Below are 23,662 nucleotides of genomic sequence, written 5' to 3' on the forward strand. Positions count from 1 at the left end.
ATTTCTTTTACTTGCGGTATTCAACCACCACCACCGTCACCCTGTTGCATCAAAACCTCTCCACATCCTGACATTTAATCTGAGACCTGCCTTTATGTCTTTTTTTTTTTAACGTCTTTATTGGAGTATAATTGCTTTACAATGGTGTGTTAGTTTCTGCTGTATAACAAAGTGAATCAGCTATACGTATACATACGTCCCCATATCTCCTCTGTCTTGCATCTCCTTCCCACCCTCCCCATCCCACCCCTCTAGGTGGTCACAGAGCACTGAGCTGATCTCCCTGTGCTCTGCCTGCCCTTATGTCTTAATTTCAATCTTACCTCTTTAGAAAGACCCACCCTGATTGCTCTATCCAAGGTACCACCCCTTTCTATTTGTTCTCTCAGCTCCCTATTAGTTTTTCTTAACTTTTATAATAACTTATAGCATATAATCTTGTTAGTATGACTTAGTTTTCACCCTCACCTCTACTACAATGTGAGGTCTATGAAGATGGGACAGAATCTGCCCAGTTCACCATTACACCCCTAATACCTATAACAGTGTGTGGGGCAATCGGAGGTATTCAGAAGGAAGACAGGCAGGTAGGCCAGCCACTCCCCAGTCAGCCTGGAATATTGGTACCCACGAAGGGACTCCCTGGTTGAGGGGCTCCCCTCCTTCTTAGTGGGATGGGCACAGCCCCTACTCTCCACTGCATGGAGGAGAACTTCCCACTCAACTTCATAGAGTTCCAGATTGATAAACACAGTGGGCCTGGGCCAGCTGTGCTAAAGTCAAGGAGTCACAGTGTGACATGTTTGGCCAACTTAGTTCAGAGTTTCCCTGCCTTACATTTACATATTTGACTTTAGAGGAACTATTGTCCTTCAGAGCAGCAGAAGCAGGCTTTGTTCTCTCAGCTTATTTCTAATTAAATGCTGCCCGTTGCTGAGCACATTAGAAGTAGATTCAGTCATTGTAAGCAGTACCAGGCAGGATGAAATGCACCCAGCCGTGCTGCTCTGGAGTCTAAAGGGCTTCTTTCAATGTTTTGTTTTCTGTTGCCACAGCTTTACCTGTTCTATTATAAAATTGTTACATCATAAAATATAAGCCCTAAATGATCCAATTATGCTTTTCTCTTCAGTTTCATGATTTATAAGGAAGAAATGTAGGGGTGGTCATCCAATGGGGCTCTGGAAAAGTTGATGCAAATAAATTACTCTCTTCAGCTTTTCACCATAATTTTTCAAACAAAATCTTGGGAAGCTGCATAATATTAAAAGGAAGAATGAAATAATCTACCAACATCTTCCAACACTGGAAGAGAGTTACCAATACACTTGTTTGCATATAAAAGTATAACAATAAAGGAGAATTTTATAGAAAGAAAGAAAAGGAAGGAAGGAAGGGAGGGAGGGAGGGAGGGAGGGAGGGGAGATAGATATATAGATAAACAGACACATAGAAACAGAGATATATGATAAATCTGCATAGCTCTGCACAATTGATACATACACATAAAGAGAGGAAGAAAGAGGGAGCACAAGATCATATGATATTAGTTACCAACACAAGTATGGAACTTCACAATTTATTACCATGTTATGAATTTTCTGATTTGATTGTCAAGACATACAACTTGATTGTCAAGTTAGGGCAGGAGTTACTTTCCCATTTCACAAGCAAGGACACAGACTCAACAGCCATTTAGTGCTTTGCCCAAGGTCACACATTTAAGTGTGGAAGAGCCTCCTGGGATGCCAGTTCATTCTCTATGACTCCACACTTTCTTTTATATGTTCTTGATGCAGAAATTCTTCTAAGAAACAAAATCCCTTAACTTTATATAATCATTGATTTAAGGTATGAGCATCTGAAATAGTTTTTGGTATGACATAATATATTTTATTTGTAAGTTAGAAAATTTTCTGTGGAGTATCTAATATGCTGGTTCAGTAGAGTTTAAGGAAATGTATTAGTTTTGGCTTCAGCAGTCCTGAGACGGTGCACAAAATTCATAGACATTTTGTGAAATGATCATCACTCAGAGCTCTTCTATGTTTTTGAAATGACAAAAATTTGTATTTGCGAATTGTGATCTAATTCCTTTGTTACATTTATGAGATGCTTCCTAAAAATTATGGTTTCTACTGATTTCACATAAATATAGATAATCCCTATTATCACCCCCAAATTTGTCTACTAAAAAGTATCTTTTACTTGAGAAATAAAGAAAATGAAAGGTCATTTTTTTCTCATTCCTCTATAGGGTTTCTATCAATTTTTAAGACAGAATTAGTCAATTAGATTGGGAACCAAGGAGAATTAAGGATGTCAAACCAATCTCGTAGTACCATATTTTATATTCTTCTAAATGAATTGTTTTTAGAATATTCCTGAGGTCTTTCTGTCATCCCAGGTTTTCAGGGAGTCATGCAACAGATATCTTTTAAATGTAAAGGGGAATCAGTATGAGTCTTCAATTGGTAAACTCTGTTCAACACTATATATATTACCTCACACTCATAATTCTCAAACTATGTTTTTAATTTTACCCTTCTTTAAAATTTATCCCTAAACGTTATGTCGAAATCCCATCCAGTTTTTAAGTAAAAAATGAAGAGAGGAGCATGAATAGAAGAAAAAATAAAGAGGATCATGAAATATCAGGGAACTGGGCAAGCCAGAAATGTCTGGAAATAGAATGGTTGTACTGTGAGTGTTTGGAGGTGGCAGTGCATCTTGGATCCTGTGGATTCCACCTTACTTCAGGAACTACGTCATCATGTAAGTTACAACTTCATAGTGCTAAAATGGCAATCGTTCTTGTTTCTCAGGATATAAGCAAAGAAAATAAGATGCTCCTTTCCCAACAGTTTCCTGAGGACTATGTTACGACATGTCTAAAATCATCGAGGATTTTCTAGTCACTACTGAGAAGAGGGTTTTAGCTTATCTCATTGTCTGGGAACAATGGTTTCAGTCATATTATTGCCACTGAATCACTATTGATATTCTTCAAGGAGAAATGACTGAGTTTTCCTTTTATTCATCAAGTCTACTTTGAAAAGAAAGGCCACACTTCTAAGGGCAATTTATTCTTTTATTTTTCTCAAAATCTGACCTCAGGATCTACATAGTTAGTTAGGGATCCTGATAATTCAGAACTAGGAAATGTTCACAGACCATCCCTCCAGTTCAAAAGAGAACATTTAACCATTCTAAAGTGGATACCTTCCAAACAATCATATAGGAAGTGTAAACCTTGAGCTTAAATTGAGAATAAATTTCTCCAAATGAATTATATCTCTAATTTCTTCCAATTTTTTTCTAATTTTCAATTTGAAATAAAGATGTCAAAACAACTGTATGCATGTTTATTCTACATAGTTGAAGCGCAGTTTAATTAAATTTTTATTTTATTTTTAAATAAAAAATATTAAAAAGCACTCCTTTTTATTACAGGAGCCAATTGGTGGCTTTAAATATTTGAATGTCTCCCATAGATAAGAGGAATAAGAGTTTTTATACGTAACATCTGAGAACAGGACCAAGGGCTGGGAACTTACAAAGATATCCTGATAGAAATCCCATTCTACTAGAAAAAAAGAATTGTTTAAGAATTTGAAGAGGAAGATGCCTTGGGGAACAGTGAAATCCCATCCCTAGTGATTTTCAAGGAGTGCTTAATCAAGGATGCTCCGCAGGTTGTTCTTGCATTTTTTTAGAAGGTTGGAGAAAAGAACCATAATCTCTCTTTCAACCATAACCATGACACTCATTTCTTGAATACCTGGCTGCTAAGAAGGGTGATTTGAATACATAACCGGGGAAGGGAGTGGAACATCTACTTAACACCAACACCGTGTGTAGACAATGTGCTCTTTTCCTTATTTAATAAGACCAGAATTCCCATGAGACAAGTATTGCACCATTTGTTGATAAACTCCTAGGGTTCAGGCCTAAGACCTGGCAGAATAAAGTGAACTCTAATCCTTCAGATTCCAAAATTCATGTTTCTTCCACAAGTAATACGGCTTCTTTATCCTTTCTCTGTAATTACTTCTATAATCAATTGTCTTCGAGACCAATTTTAGAAAGAGATTTAAAGAGAACTGCTTCCAACTGATTTTTCAACACAAGATGCCTCCTCAAGGCTTATGCCATTCGCTTCTGCTCCTTGGGATTTCACATATATATATTTTAACGAGGATTGTGCATTATGTGTGTTCAAGTCTAACTGCTTGCTGGGCAAACTGCTCTCCACACATAAACAACGAACACCACAAGGCTAAACCAGGGGCTCCTTTCTCATTTTGCAATCTCCTGCTGCACCAAGCATAGTGCTTTGTATTAAAGGCACTCAACAAATAAATGTTTGATTGAATCTAATATTATTCTTGGAAATGTTTACAGCATATGTTAGTGGAACAATTATATGACTTAAAGTCAATGACTTTGTGAATCTTGGCTACATTGATAGGCTGTGCTACTTGGAAAATTTATTCAATCTCTCTGAATCTAATTCCTCACATGTAAGATATTAATCATAATATCTACTTTTCTGGGTTATTGTGAGGATCAAAGATAATTTATGTAAAATACCGAGGCTATTGCTTATCACATAGAAGGCATGTAGTAAACAGTAACTATTATTATCCTCTATTTGTCAGCTTCTTATGATAATCAACACCTGCATGAGTTTGAAACTATAAAGAGATTTTGCCAGTAGTTCTACTGTTAGATGGTTCACTATATACCTGTTTTTATTCCAGAAGACTGACTGCAGATAGCTTTCTGAAGGAAATTGCTCCAGTTAGTTGACTACAAATGACATTTTTCTAAGAAACATAAAAAAAATTCCCTGGATTTAAAAAAAGCATTATTTACAGTATACCCAGTGATACTCATACAAGAATCAGAGAGCAATTTATTACCAAAAAATATGCTACTGATAGTAGCTTGATAGATTTCAGAAAAGGGTGCCATCAGCAGAAGTCTTCAAGAACATTGGTAGCCCTAGGATTGGAATGGCATGGATGAGAGGTATCCTGAAGAGTAAGCACAGGAGTATGAGGTGAAGGCAAGAAGAAACTTGTGGGTGGGGACCTTGGATGAGCTTGTGGTGAATATTAAATTATTGGAGGAATTGGCTGGATAAGACAGGGCCAACTTATGGTGACCTTTCGCCTAAAAGGAAACGAACTCCAACTCAAACTTGCTTAGGCAAAAAAGAGAATATACTGGCTCTGTTAGTCAGGAAGTTCAGATTTTCCGGCAAGGCTAAATCCCGGACTACGAAAGATACTGTCAGAGGTCTCTTCTCTGAGCTCAGCTTGCCTTGTAACGGCCTCATTCTTTCCGAACTCTAGAATACTTCTTCCATGTTGCCAGGGAACATGGCCAGGGGCAAGCCCAAAATATCTGGCTCCAAGCTTAGCAATTTCAGTGAAAAGAGCATTTCTTTATACCAGTGGTTTTTAAAGTGTGGTTTACAGATTCCCAGGGAGCCCCCCCATGGCATTTTCAGGGATCAACAAGGTCAAAACTACTTCCATAATAATACTAAGGCATTATTTTCCTGTTTCAATGTGTTGGTATTTGCACTAATGATGCAAAGCAACGTTGGCTAAAACTGCTGGTGCCTTAGCCAGAGGCCCCAAATCATACTAACAAGTCATTTATTTACTACCACATGGTTGCAGTTAGAAAAAAATTTTTAAAGCCACTTTTACTCAAGAATGCCATTGATGAAACAGTAAACTTATTACTTTTATTAAATCTCAACTCTTGAGTATATAAGCTTTTAATATTCTGTGTAACAAAATAGGAAGTGTATGTAAAACACTTTTGCTTCACACTGAAGCATAGTCAAGTGGTAAGGAAAAGCACCCTGGCAAATATTTGAGTTGTGAGCTGAACTAGTCACATTTACATGGAATACCATTTTAACTTGACAACTGATAGATAAACTGTGGTTATTTGGATTTGGGTATTTAGTATACATATTCTGGAGAGTGTTTACAGCAAATGATAAAATTTGAACTTTCTCATTTTGAATTTTATTTATTTATTTATTTTTGGCCATGCTGCACAGCTTGTGGGATCTTAGTTCTCAACCAGGGACTGAACCCGGGCCCTCAGCAGTGAAAGTGCAGAGTCCTAACCCCTGGACCACCAGGGAATTCCCTCATTTTGAATTTTAGAACACGTGTGTGTACCACTGTGAGCGTGACAGTGTCCGAATACATAAAGCCTTTCCTGATGAGGTCACTGGTGATGTTGGCTGGAATGTGGTTTTTTGGCATCTTATAATGAAATGTGTCAATATTTGCATATCTCAGTGAACTCATATTTTCCAAATGATCAACACATGATATTTCAAAGTCATGCATGGGTAAAAGATCCATTCAAAGGGCATAATAGATCAGTGCATTTTAGTGTAGCTGAGTACAAAAAGGTCATCTATATGGTTTAAGATTCCACACTGCAACTAACCTTTAAGAAACTACCACTTGTCAAGTTTTAGTATAGTATCAAAGAAAAATATTCATAATGTTTATAAGGGTTATTATAATAATCATCCCTTTTCCAACTACCTATCTGTCTGAGGCCATATTTTCTTCATATAACAACATATACATTTAATTGTAACGACATACTATACAGATTGAATGCAGAAGCAAGTTTGCCTATTAAGCCAAATATTAAAGAGATTTGTAAAAATGTAAAGCAATATTATTCTCAAATTTTTTGTTTTAGAACATATTTATGCATTTTAAAATATATTATTTATGTGCCTTGACAATGGCTGGGGTAGTTTGGATCATGGGAACACCTCTTTTGTAGCATATGGGAGGAGAAGGCAGCCTCCCTTTTAAATGCAGAGTGTTATTGAGAGAATAAGGGGATAGTGAAGCTGAACAGGCACACACAGCATGTGTACCATACAGACAGTGATATTTATACTGTTCATTTCTGAAATATTCCCCATGAAGCATCATGCAGATTATTTCAGTGGAGAGAACCAGAGTCAGAGGCACTTCCTACATGGCTGGAGCAGCACTCCAGACGTGGAATACTAAATATCTGGACTTAAATTATGATAATAAAATTAGAAAGCAAAATATATATATCAAAAAATGAAAGAAGAATAATACTCTCTGTCAGATGGGTATGAGATACAGGAAAAGAGGCAAAGATGACTCCAAGATTCCTAGCCTTAGAAAGGGATACAAATGTGTATTTATAGGTGGTAGGAAGAAGATGTGTTTAAGGCTGGAAGCCAAGAACATACCATTTCATCAGGAGACTATGCCCTTTTTAAATGCATGTCAGATTCAGCTGAGCATGACCATGAGTTGAAATCACATGGGTATTTTAAGGTACCATAGATGCCTAAAGGGATATAGTCTTAACATTCTTCAGTCTCTGCTTCCAAGAGATCAGATGGGGGTCTGTGGATCTATTTTTTCAATATCTCTCGAGAAAGAAAACATTATAATGATTCAGCTTTATGGTGAAGAGTTACATGATAACTCTCAAGGCAAAGTGAAGGACGGCAGACATTTTCAGTTGACTGGAGCTTCCTGAGGCTGTGTACTCAAGCCAGGGACCCCACTTTCTGCTCCCAGCAGTTACTTCTACCCTATCAGGTGGTTTTTTCCCCTCTAATTCTCTTTCTTAGTTTGTAAACTGTATCTAAGAGTTTCCTTATAGGGACATTTTGAAGTCTCATTAGTTAACATTTATGAAGTGCTAAGTATTATATGAATACGGAAAGTGAGTGGTAAGGATGATTACTCTATGGCTCTATTTTTATACCATACCTTTCTTGCCAATTGCCTCTATCACATTGTAGGATTAGAAGAGAACAGTTAAAATGAAAGTTGGAGGGCTTCTCTGGTGGCGCAGTGGCTGAGAGTCTGCCTGCCGGTGCAGGGGACACGGGTTTGTGCTCCGGTCCGGGAAGATCCCACATGCCGCGGAGCGGCTGGGCCCGTGAGCCATGGCCGCTGAGCCTGCGCGTCCGGAGCCTGTGCTCCGCAACGGGAGAGGCCACAACAGTGAGAGGCCCGCGTACCGCAAAAAAAAAAAAAAAAAAAAAAAAAAAAGAGAGTTGGAGTATAGAAGAGAAGACTAGGAGGCAAAGGGCATGGAGGTGAGAAGTACTTTCAGATAGCATTTGAAAGCAGAATGTTAATCAACAAGACAGAGAAATACTAGGAATTTAATCATGGCAGCAACCAACAAAGCTAACTGTGTGAGTTAAGCTAGTATGAGGAGAAAAGATGCCTCAGAAATGTAAGGTGACAGGACGGAAGAATAACAAGACCAAAATATATATGTTACACCCAGGGAATCTTATAGCTTACTGACAGTGCCTTGATCTTTCTGAGGTGCTGAGTTAAGTGCTGTGGTAGTTTCTGAGTTGTTTTGTAGCAGTCATGGACTTTTGGTCTGGTGACATTTGTCCCCACTGTTTCCAGAAGATCCAGGGAAATATCATCTCATCTTCTGGCAACAAGAAGGGATGGGTGGGAATTTAAGGGCATGTGTGTGTGTGTGTGTGTGTGTGTGTGTGAGTGTGTGTGTGTGTGTGTAAGCTGGGCAAAAGCAAACAGCAGGCAATGCAATTCCATTCTCAAGTGCTATTGTTAGGTACATAAATGAAGATTCCTGCACCCTGAACTTGAACAAACTCTGTGTTTAAATTGACTGATATGGGCATTTTGCACAGGTCAGTTTGAGTGAGTTATTTCCCAGGATTCTTGCACATAAAGATTTCCATCTCATCTCTAAAATAAGCAAAATATAGGTCTGTGATGATAAATGAACCATATACAATCAACAGTTTCTAGGGCTTAAACATAGTGTGACTAAACATTTTCACTCATCCTCCCATTATTTCCTTCACCTAAAATTAGATGCCATTGTAGCATTATCAACAGCATGTCCACCATTATCACTCACTGATCAAAGATTTAAATTTTACACATGTAATCAACAGCCTAGGAATTGCTACTTAAATTGTATACCTGCCCCCTCTGTTCCACTATTATAAATTTAGGGGTTTCCAAAAGATGTGTTATTGATTAAATTTAGCACTTCTAGTTCCATAAGAAAAAGAATGCCACTTGTCACAGGAAGTAGAGGAGTAGTTTATTATATAAAGAAAGCTTGTAACAACCAAGTGAACAGAGAACACAAACATGCAAAACGTATGCTTTAGAATGCCTACAACCAATTCATATCAGTTCCTTCTCAGTCTGTAGTGCATGAGAATGGATGGTCTTCAGACAGCAAGGGGCAAAGCACTTATGCTCTAGAGCCAAACACCTTGGATTCAAACCCTGCCTCCACCACTGACTAAACATGGGCAGTTTAACTAACTTCTTTAGGCTTTGTGGAAGACATACCCTAGAGTGATCCTCAATGAGTCTCACCCTTGTATAATCCTCTCCCCTTGAGTGCTTGCTCTTAACCTGTAGAATGTGTGGATTTGCTTCTAACCAATAGAATATGGCAACAGTCAAGAAATGTCATAAATGTAATTAAAGTTCCTAGTCAGTTCACTCTAGGTTAATCAAATACAGCCTTGTAAAACCCTGAGAATATGACTCAAGTAAGCCAGGTCCAGATTCCTGACCATGTAAATGTGAGACAGTAAATGCATATGATATTTTAAGCCAATCAGAATGTGGAAATTTGTTATGCAGCAATAGAAAACTAATACAGGCTTCAGTTTCCTCATATGTAAAATAGGAATAAAAGTACTACATATGCCACAGTATTGTTATGAAGTTAAAGGAAATTAAATATATAAAATGCTTAACATAGTCCCAGAAATATAGATAGCTATACAATAGATATATTAGCTCTTATATCCACTTCAAAAAGGAGATCAGAAGAAAAAATTTGTCATGGCACCTGTTTTCAGGTGAACTTGATAATTCATGTAACAATTAGGCCCATTGATAGTATCATATTTAGAGACCCCAGTGTGAGATGCCTCAGAAACTTGCAGAATTAAGGCAGTGCTTATCCTTGTCTTTCAATGAAAAATAAAAGTTTAATTAAACTAAGATGCCAGTACTAAATATAAATAGTTTGCACAGTATTTTTTCTTAAAGATTTTTGCTAAAATCAATGAAATCACCATAGTATTGAGACTGATAATCAAAATCATGAAATCCTCCACTGGTTATTGGTGGAAGAAGCTCTGAGGATATGGCTCATTCCACTCATCAAGGCAAGGGTGGGTAGCACAGAAACAGCTCTGCCTTACTTTACCTTAGCACTCAAGGCTTCAAATAATTGGACCAGGTCAACTTCTAGAGGTGGTCATCAAATTTCCCAAAATTTTCTACAGGGTATTTGGAACCACTGTCATTCCAATTTAGTCTAGTCACTACACCAATTAACTACAAGTACACAGTTCATGCGAAGAAGAAAATTGGAAATGTTAATTAAGCTACCATTCAGAAAAATGGGGAAGAGGGTCCTTGAAACAGGAGCATGTACCCTAAAAACAAGAATAAGAGTGCTTCTAAATTCTGCTCCTAAATTTGTTACTAAATTCCAAATTCTGGTCCTGTATCATTTATAACCTCATTATAGAAAAAATAGAAGCCCAGTAAATAATTTTTGACAAACAAAAGTTTATGGAAATTCCATGTAATAATATCTACTAATGTATAGAAGCTTAGTTAGATTTTAAATATAGGCATACCTTGGAGATACTGTGGGATCAGTTCCAGACAACTGCAATAAAGTGAATATTGCAATAAAGCAAGTCACACAATTTTTTGGTTTCCTGGTGCATATGAAAGTTATGTTTACACTATACTGTAGTCTAGTAAGTGTGCGCAATATCATTATGTACATAAAAAACATACACACCAGGGCTTCCCTGGTGGCGCAGCGGTTGAGAGTCCACCTGCCGATGCAGGGGACACGGGTTCGTGCCCTGGTCCGGGAAGATCCCACATACCGCGGAGCGGCTGGGCCCGTGAGCCATGGCCGCTGAGCCTGCGGGTCCGGAGCCTGTGCTCCGCAACGGGAGAGGCCACAACAATGAGAGGCCCGCGTAACGCAAAAACAAAAAATAAAAAACAAAAAACATACACACCTTAATTTAAAAATACTTTATTGCTAAAAAATGCTAACCATCATCTGAGCCTTCAGGAGTCATAATAGTAACATCAAAGACCACTGATCACAGATTGCTATAACAAATATAATAATGAAAAGTTTGAAATGTGAGATTTACCAAAATGTGACACAGACATGAAGTGAGCAAATGCTATTGGAAATACGGTGACAACAGACTTGCCCCTTGCAGGATTGCCACAAACCTTCAATTTGTAAAAAATGCAATATCTGTGAAGCGTAATAAAAGTGCAATAAAATGAGGTATGTCTGTATGTTATAAAATAAGTTACATAAACAGTATCACACATTAAATTTATTTGCTATATCGTTCATATAATAATAATGCCAGCAAACAAACTGAAGTTAGAAAAGCACAAAATGCTACCAGATACCATCAATATGATTAACATCATAAAAAGACTTTAGAACATAACTTCTGGCTATGCAAACACTAAATTGCAGCAGATCAACACTCCTTCAAATACAACTAGGAAGACTGTATAAAATTTTTAAAGTCCAGTCGGAAGCATCAGACCAAGAAGCCAGAACCTGAAGACTAAAAATTCCAGAGAGAAGGAAAGGGTAGAGAAGTAAATCCAAAAATGTGTTCTGCTTTTCCCTTTGAAGTACTTGCTGATTTATGAGCAGTGCAAGACTACAGGCTAAGAAGCCCAGAATAATGTGTCAGCTAAAAGACTGAGAAGCTTAGCAGAGTGATAAGCAATCTCATTGTGTTCTGGAGACAAAAACTTTCAGGGCTCGTCAAGGAGATGAATACCCTGACTTTCAGATGCAACCTCTGAAGGGCAACATCCTGAGAGTAAACTGAACATACTCAAGCCCTTTAAAAATACTGCAGTCCAGACTGGAAGCAGCTCATTCTATCCCTGAATGAATTAAAGAGATCTACCTCTACTCTTACTACCTATCATAATCTAAAATTAATTCCCTCTATGAAGATATTACTATGATCATACACAATGCCTAGCATTCAATTAAAAATTACTGGGTATACCAAGAAACATTATCAAGACAAAAAAATGGAATATAGAAATAAACCAACAGGTGATCTAGACATGAGAATTATTAGACACAGCCTTTAAATAGCTGTGATTAATATGTACAAAAAATGATGATAAGAGAATTTTGGGAGAAAAGTGGAATATATTTTTAAAATTCAAACAGAAATTCTAAATATAACTGACAAATACAACTGAAATCAACAATTCAAGAGATGAGTTCATCAGTAGATTGGGCTCAGTTGAAAAGATGATTTTACTGAACAGAAAGATAGAAAATATGCAGATTAAAGCATGAAAAAGTTATAGAAAATTCAGAAAACAATATAAGAAATATATAGGAGAGATTAAAATTTTGATTCAGGGTAATCAGGGTTCTAAAACAGTAACACAGAGAATGAGGCAGAAGCAATATTAAAGCAATATTAAATTAAATATTAAAGGCCTAGAATCTTCAAAAACTAATAAGGAACATCAGCCTGTATGGCAGGGGAGTCTGGGGGAGAATGGATATATGTATATGTATGGCTGAGTCACTTTTCTGCACACCTGAAATGATCACAACATTTTTTTTTTTTTTTTTTTTGCGGTACGCGGGCCTCTCACTGCTGTGGCCTCTCCCGTTACGGAGCACAGGCTCCAGACGCGCAGGCTCAGCGGCCATGGCTCACGGGCCCAGCCGCTCCACGGCATGTGGGATCTTCCCGGACTGGGGCATGAACCCGTGTCCCCTGCATCGGCAGGCAGACTCTCAACCACTGCACCACCAGGGAAGCCCTATCACAACATTTTTAATTGGCTATCCTCCAACACAAAATAAAAAGGTAAAAAAAAAAAACTAATAAACAACATCAGCACACATATTCAAGACGTTATAAATATCAAGAAGATAAAAAAAATAATAAATTCACACTTAGGTATGCCATAGTAAAACTGCTAAATGCTAAAGAAATAGAAAAATCTTAAAGATAGCCAGATAAAACAGCCCCATTATTTTCAAAATAGTAAAAATAAGACTGGGCTGAATTTTTAACAGAAAAGATGGCAGCCAGAAGATAATAAAAGGATATCTTTATAGTGCCAAAAACAAAGCGCCAAACTAGAATTATATAGTTCATGAAAATATTCTTCAGAAATGAAGGTAAAATTGAGATGTTTTCAGACAAACAAAAACTGAAAAATTCATCACCAGTAGACTTTCCTGAAACAATTACTAAAGGAAATTCCTCAGGCAAAAAGAAAACAATCCTAAACAGAAACATAAAATTCAAGAAGAAATAAAGGGTGGCAGAAAGTGGTAAATAAGGGGATAAATATGAATGAAGGTTGACTATACAAAACAATAATAGTAATGGGCTGAATTTAAAATATACCAAAAATATACGATAACAATAATGTGAAAGGCAAAACAGGAATAAATGGAGTTAAGGTATTCTAAGGTTCTAGCATAATCAGAGAATTGGAAAAAGTAATATATTTTATAAGGCTGCAATAAATCAAGGGTAAGCATTAAATAATAATAAAAGAAGGTATAATAGGCAAGGTGACTGAAATTAAAATGAAAATAGAAGTATTTTAATACTCAAAAAGACAATATAGTAAAATAATTATGAGAACAACATGACTAACAAACTTGACACATGTCACGTAAAATACTGCCCACATCAACTGTAGGATATGCACGCTTTTCACATGCACATGCAATATTTAACCAAACTGTCAATATATTGGGCTATAAAGAATTTCTCAACAAATTTTCCAAGGATTAAAACCATATGGAGAATATTCTCTGGCTGAGATAATTCCCTTGTGTTTGGAAGTTAAGTAATATAATTCTAAATTAATTCATGGATCAAGAAGAAATCACAATGAAAAATTTAAAAATATTTTGAACTTAACGATAGTATGTATAAGACATAATAAAACTTGTGGAATGCAGTTAAAGTCATCCTTAGAAAGAAATATATAACCTGTGATTAATATATCGGAAAAGAAAGAAATGTTGAAAATCAGTGATCTAAGGATTCAACTCAAGAACTTACATAAAAACTTTATTCTATTAGAAATAGAATAAAACACAATTAATTCAATAGATAAAATCAACAAAACTGAAAGATATTGCTAAATATAAATAAAATGGATAAACCTGTAGGAAGATTGATAAGAAGTCTAATTAGGGTCAGTATGGATCATAAAGACCAAGGCTGTGAGGAGTAAGCAGCTGGGGGTCGAGTGGCACCAGCTATAGAGAGGCTCAGAGGCTGGGCTGGCTGTCAGGGGATCTGGTGGTTATTGATTCTGATGTCCAAGAAAACAATTGAGGGATCCAGGCCAAAACGCACGGTCATCTCAGAACTCAGTGACTGTACCCTCTTCATTGTCCCTTTTCACCTGCTGTTGCTTCCTTCTCCCTCTTCCTGCCTCCTCATCATGTTTCCTTCTCACTTTCTCCCTATCCATTTTTTTCTTACATGTTCTTTTCTTTGTGTCTCTGCTCTGTTTTTAAATATTTGATTTCTCTGTCCTGTTTCTCTTCCTATTATTTCTCTTCTCCCCCATCTGCCTTCCCTTCAATCTCGGTCTGCCTGCCTTTTTCATTGTCTCCTGCACAGTTCTTCTCCTTCCTCTGTTATGTATCTTTCCTTTCCTGCGTTTCCTCCATTCTAGAGTCTCCTGTTACCCATCATATTAAATGACATACTTTTCCTAATTTAATGTAGCTATTCAATGAAGCTTTAATACCCTAAATGTTAACTCTTACAAAAGACATTTAGAATTTTATATTCTCTCTTACAAAAAGATAAAAGCAAACAAATTATTTCCCTTTTCATGCATCTAACTCTTGGAAGATTTTTTCCCCAAGAGGGTCAGTGATTCTTAACAAGAAAAAAAAAATTTCTCCCTACTTGTTTTCAAATTCCCTAAGTCATCATTTAAAAAAGCATCACCAACAATGAAATTCTTCATACATTATTAAATTTTACCATCGCATTGATTTACTGTCTCTTTATTACACCACAGGTAGAGAAGATGAGAATCTGACCTGGCCCACTGTTATAAATGGTAACAATTATATTCAACGTGGCTAGGTTTCTTTGAACATCACATTTAAAGGAGATGAGCATCTAGCCCAATAATAGCAGTAGCCATAGAAGCCATGGTAATAAAAAGCAATCACTAAACCAATTGTAAGTTCTCAGAATACACTGTTTCCCTGGCACTGACCGGCAGTTCATTTTAACACAATAAGACATCATTTCCAAACAACGTAGGACAGGTTTAATGCGATTATTGTACATTCTTCTTTTGTTCACCTAGATCTCCATGTATTTTCCAATCTCTAATACTGAAATTGCTATCGAGGTTTATACTCTCTACTATCAACTTGGCATTAGCAGACTGGAAAAGAAAAAAGAAAAACAACCCTAGATTTGAAGAATTTATTGTCTGCCATAGCACTTGCATCAATGAGGCTGAGCAGCTGGCTCAAAGCTCTTACAATATCACCACCTGTAACTCAAAGAGGGAAACGAATATCTCTGATTTTTCAAAGGGTAAAGAGAGTACAATCGTATTTATTTGATGTTCAAAGCTTTGACAGGAGAGGCCTGTCAGACATTATCAGCATGTGCCAGTTGGCACGCAGATTGTGGATACATTGTCCTTTAAAGTTGTCAGTCTACAAGTCTCAACTAATGTTTGCAAATCTGCGCAGCAAAAGCCAGTTGTGTTGTCATGATCCTAGTAATATTGCTCAGGGACCGGTGTCCCCACTGTTTAAAAATTATATTGCAATGTACTTTGCAGGAGAAATAAACAAGCATTTATAGATAGATAGACAGATAGATAAATAGATATTTATATATGGAGATATATATGAATATTGGGAAATTATCTATATTTATATCTAGAAGTATAGATATAGGTAGATATTTTATACTTGTTTAGACATCATGGATCACACACTATTTTACATGATTATTTTGATGATATAAGAATGTGCTGACTGTTCTTGCTCTAGGGCAATCCTTTCTCTGTACTTCCTTCTCCATTTGACAAGCTCCATCCTCATCCCTTCCTGGGGACCCAGTTCTTAAGCTTCTTAGAATCTCTTGCATCACTGATAAGATACATTTTATAAAATAGGCCTAACTAACATATTTTATTACTTGCACATTATAACACAGGAAATATGAAAGAAGATCCTAATAAGTGGGAGAGAACAATACCATTTTTGGAGGCAAAGACTATATTATAAAAGATATCAGTTTTTCCCAAATCAATATATACTGTAAGACAATTCCAGAGTCACAAAGGTTTCTTCCCTTTTTTGAAACTTTACAAAATGATTCTAAGATATATTTAGAAGTATAGACAGGCAAGGATCACTAAGGTTTTTTTAATAATGGTAATGAGGAGGCACTTTCTCTACCACAAATTCTGCATCTACAACAATTAAAACCAGTGTGGTACCTGTGCAAGAATAGATAGATGAACAACAGAACTGACTACTGAGATGGTAAATTGCATGTGGGCAGAGCCCACATGTGGTTTGTTCATGACTATTTTATTCATCCTCATGTCTCCATAGTGCCTGGAACATAGTAAACATTCATAGAATAAATGAGTTAACACAGTCAAGGCAATATAAATAGTATTGGAATATAAATACACATACAGCATATGAGAAAGACAGAATCATATATCAGTGAAAAACAAATGTTTTATTCAAAACGTGTTGAGAAAATTGCCATTTAGGGAAATAATATACTGTTTTCACCTTCACCTCACAGAATACACGAACAGATCTTGACTTTGTCTATAATTAAAGTGTAAAAAAGAGAATTCATTAAAAAAAAACTGAAAAAAAACCCATAGGTTGACTATAAATTTGACCTTTGGATTGGGGATGGGGGGCTCTTGGAGAAGAGGAAGAGTTTCAGTGTTTAAAAGCAATGTCACATATCATAAAGGAGAAATTATTTCCACTGTCAGTATTCAGAGTCTAAGTGCGGCCACATACGTATGCCCCACGTAAATGCAGAAGCTGTCATCTTCATAGGAATGGCATCCCCTGGAAATAAGCTACGTGGTATCCCTGCTGGGCCACCACACACCCCCAGTAGTTTTGGCCTCCTGGAGGATACCAGTTTAGTTGGCAAAGAATTAGGAGAACTAACAGATCTCTTTTATGGATCAGCACCATAGAAAGGTCCGCTCTCAGCTTAGGTCAGGGGTTCTTCAAGTGTGGTTCCTAGCCAGCAACATCAGCATCACCTGACTCACACAGGACCTACTGAATTGGGAACTCTGGGGTGGGACCCAGCACCTGCACTGGATGATGCTGATGCATGCTAAAGTCTGGAAACCACTGGCTTAGATGAAACAAACCACCATCCACATTACAATTGAATCCACAAGATCTCAGTTCAACTCTACTTTCATTACCATTATGAACAGCAAGTATCATTTTCCTACCCAGTGATCATATTCTCCTGTCCCAGGCCATTCAGCCAATCAACTCTTGAAAAATCTGTTTTTATCAGGACAGTCTCATCACGTTGGTGCCCAGGAAATTTTCACAGTACAATATGTTCACGATCCAGAATTCACAAACCAAAGATGTGGAGAACATCGACGGTGTCTAAATCCTACATATCAACTAAGGATAGGCTGAAGTAGTCCAACTCTAAATTCACCCCGGTTATAAATGACCACTAAAGGACACTCGAAGATTAAAAAAAATAAGAGGGAAGGCAAGATATCACTTGGTAGCATTAGAAATGCATGAAAAAATGACAGATGATGCCAAATAATAGTGATCATTTTCCAGAAGAAATAAAGGAGGTAAGGAAGGCAGGGATCATGCTGGAAGACAGCTTTGAGATATCCATGTGTACTCTTTCCCCAAAGATGTTCATTTTATCTCCACTAAGACTCCATGAAAATATTTACGATTCCTAAGAAAATTCTCAAATCCTCAAGAGGAAAGTGACTAAAGATCATGAACTGACAAGTCATAGAGAGAAAATTAAAAGATGTCATTCATGAATGTGAAAGTAGCCTCTTTAGTAATGAAAGACAGAAAAATAAAACAATAAAATTCAGTTTTTATTTATTACACTGTCAAATATTAGAAGAAAACTCTCAATGTTAATAGAAATATTAAATTATCACAAATATTTTAGAAGGCAATTTGGCAAGCTACATTAAGAATCTTAAAATGCTGACTCTTTCTGACTCAGAAGTTCCTTCCAGTCCTCAGTTCTAAAGAAATGAACAGGAATGTGGACAAAGATTTCTATCAAAAGATGTTTACTTTAATGTTATTGATAACACAAACTGAAAATAATCCAATTGTTAAATTACAATAACATAAGAAAAAGTTTTACAATTTCTTTATGAAAAAGTAGGATAGAGAATTGAATACATAGTATGAGTTCAAATATATAAAATATAGTAAGCATATGCACAAACCAAAATGTTAACAGTATTCATGGATGGATGGAGATTGAGTAATTTTTTTTTCTTACTTTGCCACATTTCTCAAATTTTCTATAATGAATGACATTTACCAGGAGGAGGAAAAAATTAAGGGTATCACACGAAAATCACATTTGGGAGATTTGGGAAATATTTGGGGCTATGTAATCTTTCTTAAAAACTACAAATCACAATAACATTTAATGAGCTTTAATGACACAATTATTCCATTAAATTTAGTGTTAATTAAATATTTGTAAAGTCAGTAAATAGTGTCCTGCAACATAAAATCAGAGATTTGTTTACATGGCAAAACTCTTCCTCTATATATAATTAAATATTTTCTGGAAAAAAAAAAAAAAGCCCCGAAGTTTACTGGCTGTGTTTCGAGAAGAGGGGTATGTCAGCACTCCAGCAGTATCTTCCTATCCATCATAGTACCCTCTGCTTTTCTCACCACCTACCCAACCCTCTAGAATGATTTCTCCCAGACTGGGAATATTCCTCAGACTTCTCTCTTCTACTGCTTTCCTTGGTGAATTTACAATGTCAAACAGAATAAATGCAATACCATATTTTATTAACAAGTAGGTAGCCCTCCTTTAAAGCCTTTTAGTTCAAGGTTTAGATTCTGAAAAAAACTATAAACCTTATTCATCCATTTCAGAATAATCAAGGGCAAACAGAGTTTGAAAACTTTCCTGCAAAATACTCTAGAAAAAAATTTTATTTTAGTTGTAATCCTAAATCAGGGCCAAAGGTAGGCATGTTCTTCTACAAAGAACAACAACTCTGTTTCTTAGGGTAACCAGTCCATTGTAGATAGAGTTCTGTTTCCTCCCAGACATTGGGGTCTCATTCAAACGTGAAACAGACATGTTCCTGCCTAGTTGAGTGGATGGCATACAGCTAATCTATCCTGTACAGGTTTAAGCATAGGTAAGTGGCTGGGGGACTTAGCATTAAGGATGTGGGTACAGACGTAAGATAGCAGGTAAAGGATAATCAGTAGTCCAGGGAGCCCTGGTACATCATCCTACAAAGCCTACAAGACAAGAGAAGCTGCCTAGCTCCAGACCCCTCTCCTGGGCAAAGCTGGGGTGAAGTACAGGTGAGCTGATCAACACAATAGGACAGAGTGAACACTTTAAATTTAACAAGCAGCATATTTAACACACCTTAACGTGCCCAACTTACTTATACCTGTGGATGTCGAGTTCAGGGCATGGGCATATCCTCCAAGCAAACTCTCACTAAGCCCCTGACTGTTGGTTCATGAAAGACGACCAATCCTGTCATCACCAAACAACTTGGAAGGAAAATTCGGGACTAACTTTTGTAGCAGTTATTAATATTCACAGTCATGAATTCAAGTGGTAAATACATACATTTATCTCCCATTTTTGAGTACTGCTTGCTTCTCAAGTGGCCATTTCTGCTACTGAGACAAGTGCATGATTTTCTCAGTCTTTCTTGGGAAATACTCAGTCTCGTTTCCTCCCTCATAACTAAACAACAAAATCAGATTACAGTGCAATAGTTCTCTCTCAATGCCATGAAGAATGTGCATTATCTTTATTTAGTTCTTGGATGACTGTCATTTCCCGATCAGAGGGGGAGACTTTGATTCCCTACTGAAGATAAAAGAAACCTCTTCCCATATTTATAATTTTCCTAATAGGAAGTCACCCCTGTATTCTTAAACTTAATAAAATGGTTTCCTTTATCAATACCCTAGTAGTCTACAACTCAATAAAATTCCAGTGGCCATTTACTGAAGTCTTACTATATGCCAGGCACCATACTAATTGCTACATATATGATAGCTTAATTCCCACAACCCTATTATCATCTCTATTTTATAAGCAAGGAGGCTATGGCCCAGAGAGTTAAGGAACTTGGTTTAACATCCCACAGCTACTAACTAGTAGAACTGAGTTTGAACCAGAGTCTGGCTACATAGAGCCCTCATGCCTAATCCCATAGCATACCACCTTTCTACAAGTGTCTGCCTTTTTTCAGAGTTTCTAGTAACACTTTCAAGATGATTTCAATGACCATATTTTCATAATAAAACTTAAAAAAGAAACCACATTTTTTCCAAGAGGTTTCATGACAATTTGTTATTTTTCTAACTTGTTTATTTGAATAAGTACCACCCAGTGATGATGGAATGTTCTTTGTACAAAATACTAAAAACTATTTCAATATTTCTTAATAATATCAACAAATATTATATGTTATGTCCCCTTATTATCTGAAGAGTCTTTGGAAGGAAGTTATCAGAGGATGTATCCTTTAAAATAATGATTACTAAAAAATAGCAAAATACTTAGCCACATAAGTAAAACACAAATGGTTAGTCTGAATTATAGGAAGAGTATGTAGCCAAATGAGTTATCAAAGGTTGTAACATACTTAAAGAATTAACATTACAAGTGATAATTATCATAATGTTGCAAAATGACAACCTGTGGTTATTTAGTAAATATAATGATTATCCTGGATCCTTAAATAGAACATTTCCTGAACACAATTAAGAATTCATAGCACAAAAGAAATCCAAAAATATTTTTGCTGAGGTGATGGAAATGTCCTAAAACTCGACTGTGGTGCTAATTGTGCAATTCTGAATATACTAAAATTCACTGAGTTGTACAGTTAAAATGGATAAATGTTATAGTATATAAATTATATTCCAATAAAGCTATTTTTTGAAAAAAAAGAAAATACAGGAGAAAAGAAGAGAAAATGTTGCTGAGGCTTTAAAATATTACTCTCATCATTAATTATCATTTGCTGACGAAACCAGGCATCATAAAGGTCATCTCACTTAATCCTCACAGCAGTCTTCTGGGTAGGTATTCCTAACTCTGCCTGACAGATGAAAGGAAGAACATGCCAGAGGTTTCCTAGAGCTGAAGAGCAGGAGCCAGGAGGCAAATCCAGATTTCTCTGACTGGACTCCAACAGTGTGCCATGTTTTACAATTTCCTTAATTCTGGGCACCCCTGTAACACCTTATTTAAAATATTGGATAATTAGTTCAAATCCTTGCCTAACTAGCATATGAGTGAGCAGCCTCATGAGAAACTAAAATGTGTTTGAAGTCTAGAGTAACAGATGAGCAAGTTGAAATCCCAAAGAAACCCTGGCTTTTTGCCTTTGTTCTTCACCCAAGGGCTCCATTCCGGGGTACGCTGGGAGAGTGGCACGTTGCTTCAAAGTCCTCTTGAAAGGCTGCACAATCAGGGCCTATCAGACGTATAACCTCAGCCTAAGACACAGATGTACAGAGTTGATCCTGCAGTTTATTTAAAAACAAAATATCCTAATAAAAACAGCAGATCAATGTCACCAGCATGGGGTTTGTACAAGCTTGAGACTCTTCCCTAGTATCTTGCAGGCACAGGAATTCAAGAAACTTTTGAATTCAAGAAACAGAGGTCTTTTGGCCTCTGACCTTTAACTGTCTACAAACTGCATTTCCTTCTGTTTGGAACATTCTCTCTAACTTTTTCATGCAAGCTGCACATCTTCAGTTCTCTGCTTCAAAGTCATCGCCTTGGGGAAGTCTGCTTTGATTCTGTGAGTACACCATTCCCATGTGGGTTAGGAAGCCACCATGTGCTCCAAGAGCCCGCATTCAACTGCTCAGGGCACTTAGCGTCCACTCTTGTAGATGCATCCATAATGCCCAAGGAGGAAAGACACGTGTCTGCCACGCTCACTACTGAATCTCCCACAGCTAACACAGTGCAGGGGAAAATATTAGATACTCAGTAAATCATCACTGAATGAATGAATAGCCTAACTTTACTTGGTGCGGGAGATATCATGTTTTTGTTTCATTTTGTTTTCTTTTGTTTTATAGACTGCTGTCCCTACCTGTAAATTGTTCAATCTGTGAGGATAAAGATACTTAAACAATGGTAATGTCATATGGTAAGTATCTGCATATGCTATTAATTGAGGCACAAATAAGATACAGTGGGAAACTTGATTTACTCCCTATGTTCACTTTTATTAAAATAAATAATTAAGATTCATAATATGAACCAAATATGTGATAGGGAAGATTTAGTAAGATAAAGACTTATAAGACTGTTTATTTCCTTTTAGATATCATAAGCTACCAACATGGTGACTATACTTCATCATCCCAAGAATGAAGGTTTTGCATAGGTGTGGAGAGCTGAGGGAATAGCTATGTCACCATGTTAACATTTTTCAGTTGTGCATTTACTAAAACTCACACATGCAAAGGGCAAACAACTGTTCCTAATGAGTTCTCTCCCCACCCCACCCCTGCGTGATTAGATGTTGAGTTGGGAGGGGTTACACTTCTTGAGGGTTACTTGGACGTTATCACTATGTAATTTACCAAATCTTTGTGAAACCTTCTCTTTCCAGGTCAGGTTTGTCATGGTACATTGCTTGTCTCCCATAACATGGGATGGCATGAGGACACTAAAAATTCTCTGAGGTTCTGCCAGCCAAACATTCTCTCCTTTTGATTCAAATACATCACTCCAGGATCCTAGTGGTGTGTTTCTATGAGGGGGTGAAGGAGGGGAGGTTGATTAGGGAGACTTAGACTGGAACAGGAGTGACATTTCTTGAGCATCTGTTATCTCCCTGGCACTGAACCAGGAGCATGACATGTATTGTTATGCTTCAACTTTCCAACAACCCAATGAAGTTATGACTTTCATTTTACACACGAGGATACTGAAACCCAGGTAGAGTACCCACAATTAACAGATGGTGGGTCTAATATTTTTCCTAAGACCATTAAACTCCAGAGACTTCTCTCCAGACATATACTCCATGAATATTTATCTGTTCTCCCTGAAATCTGCCCATGGGATGAATATGAAGCAGATAGAACTCTTTAATATAATTTTTCTATTTTCTGGAAAAAGTTACTGCAAAATGGTATTTTTAAAGCATACGTATAGAAATAAAATGATACAAGCATTTTAAAGCAAGTAGATTTTTTTTTTCAGAATCATCTA

Source organism: Hyperoodon ampullatus (genome assembly GCF_949752795.1).
Source record: "Hyperoodon ampullatus genome assembly, chromosome: 16".
Lineage (NCBI taxonomy): Eukaryota > Metazoa > Chordata > Mammalia > Artiodactyla > Ziphiidae > Hyperoodon > Hyperoodon ampullatus.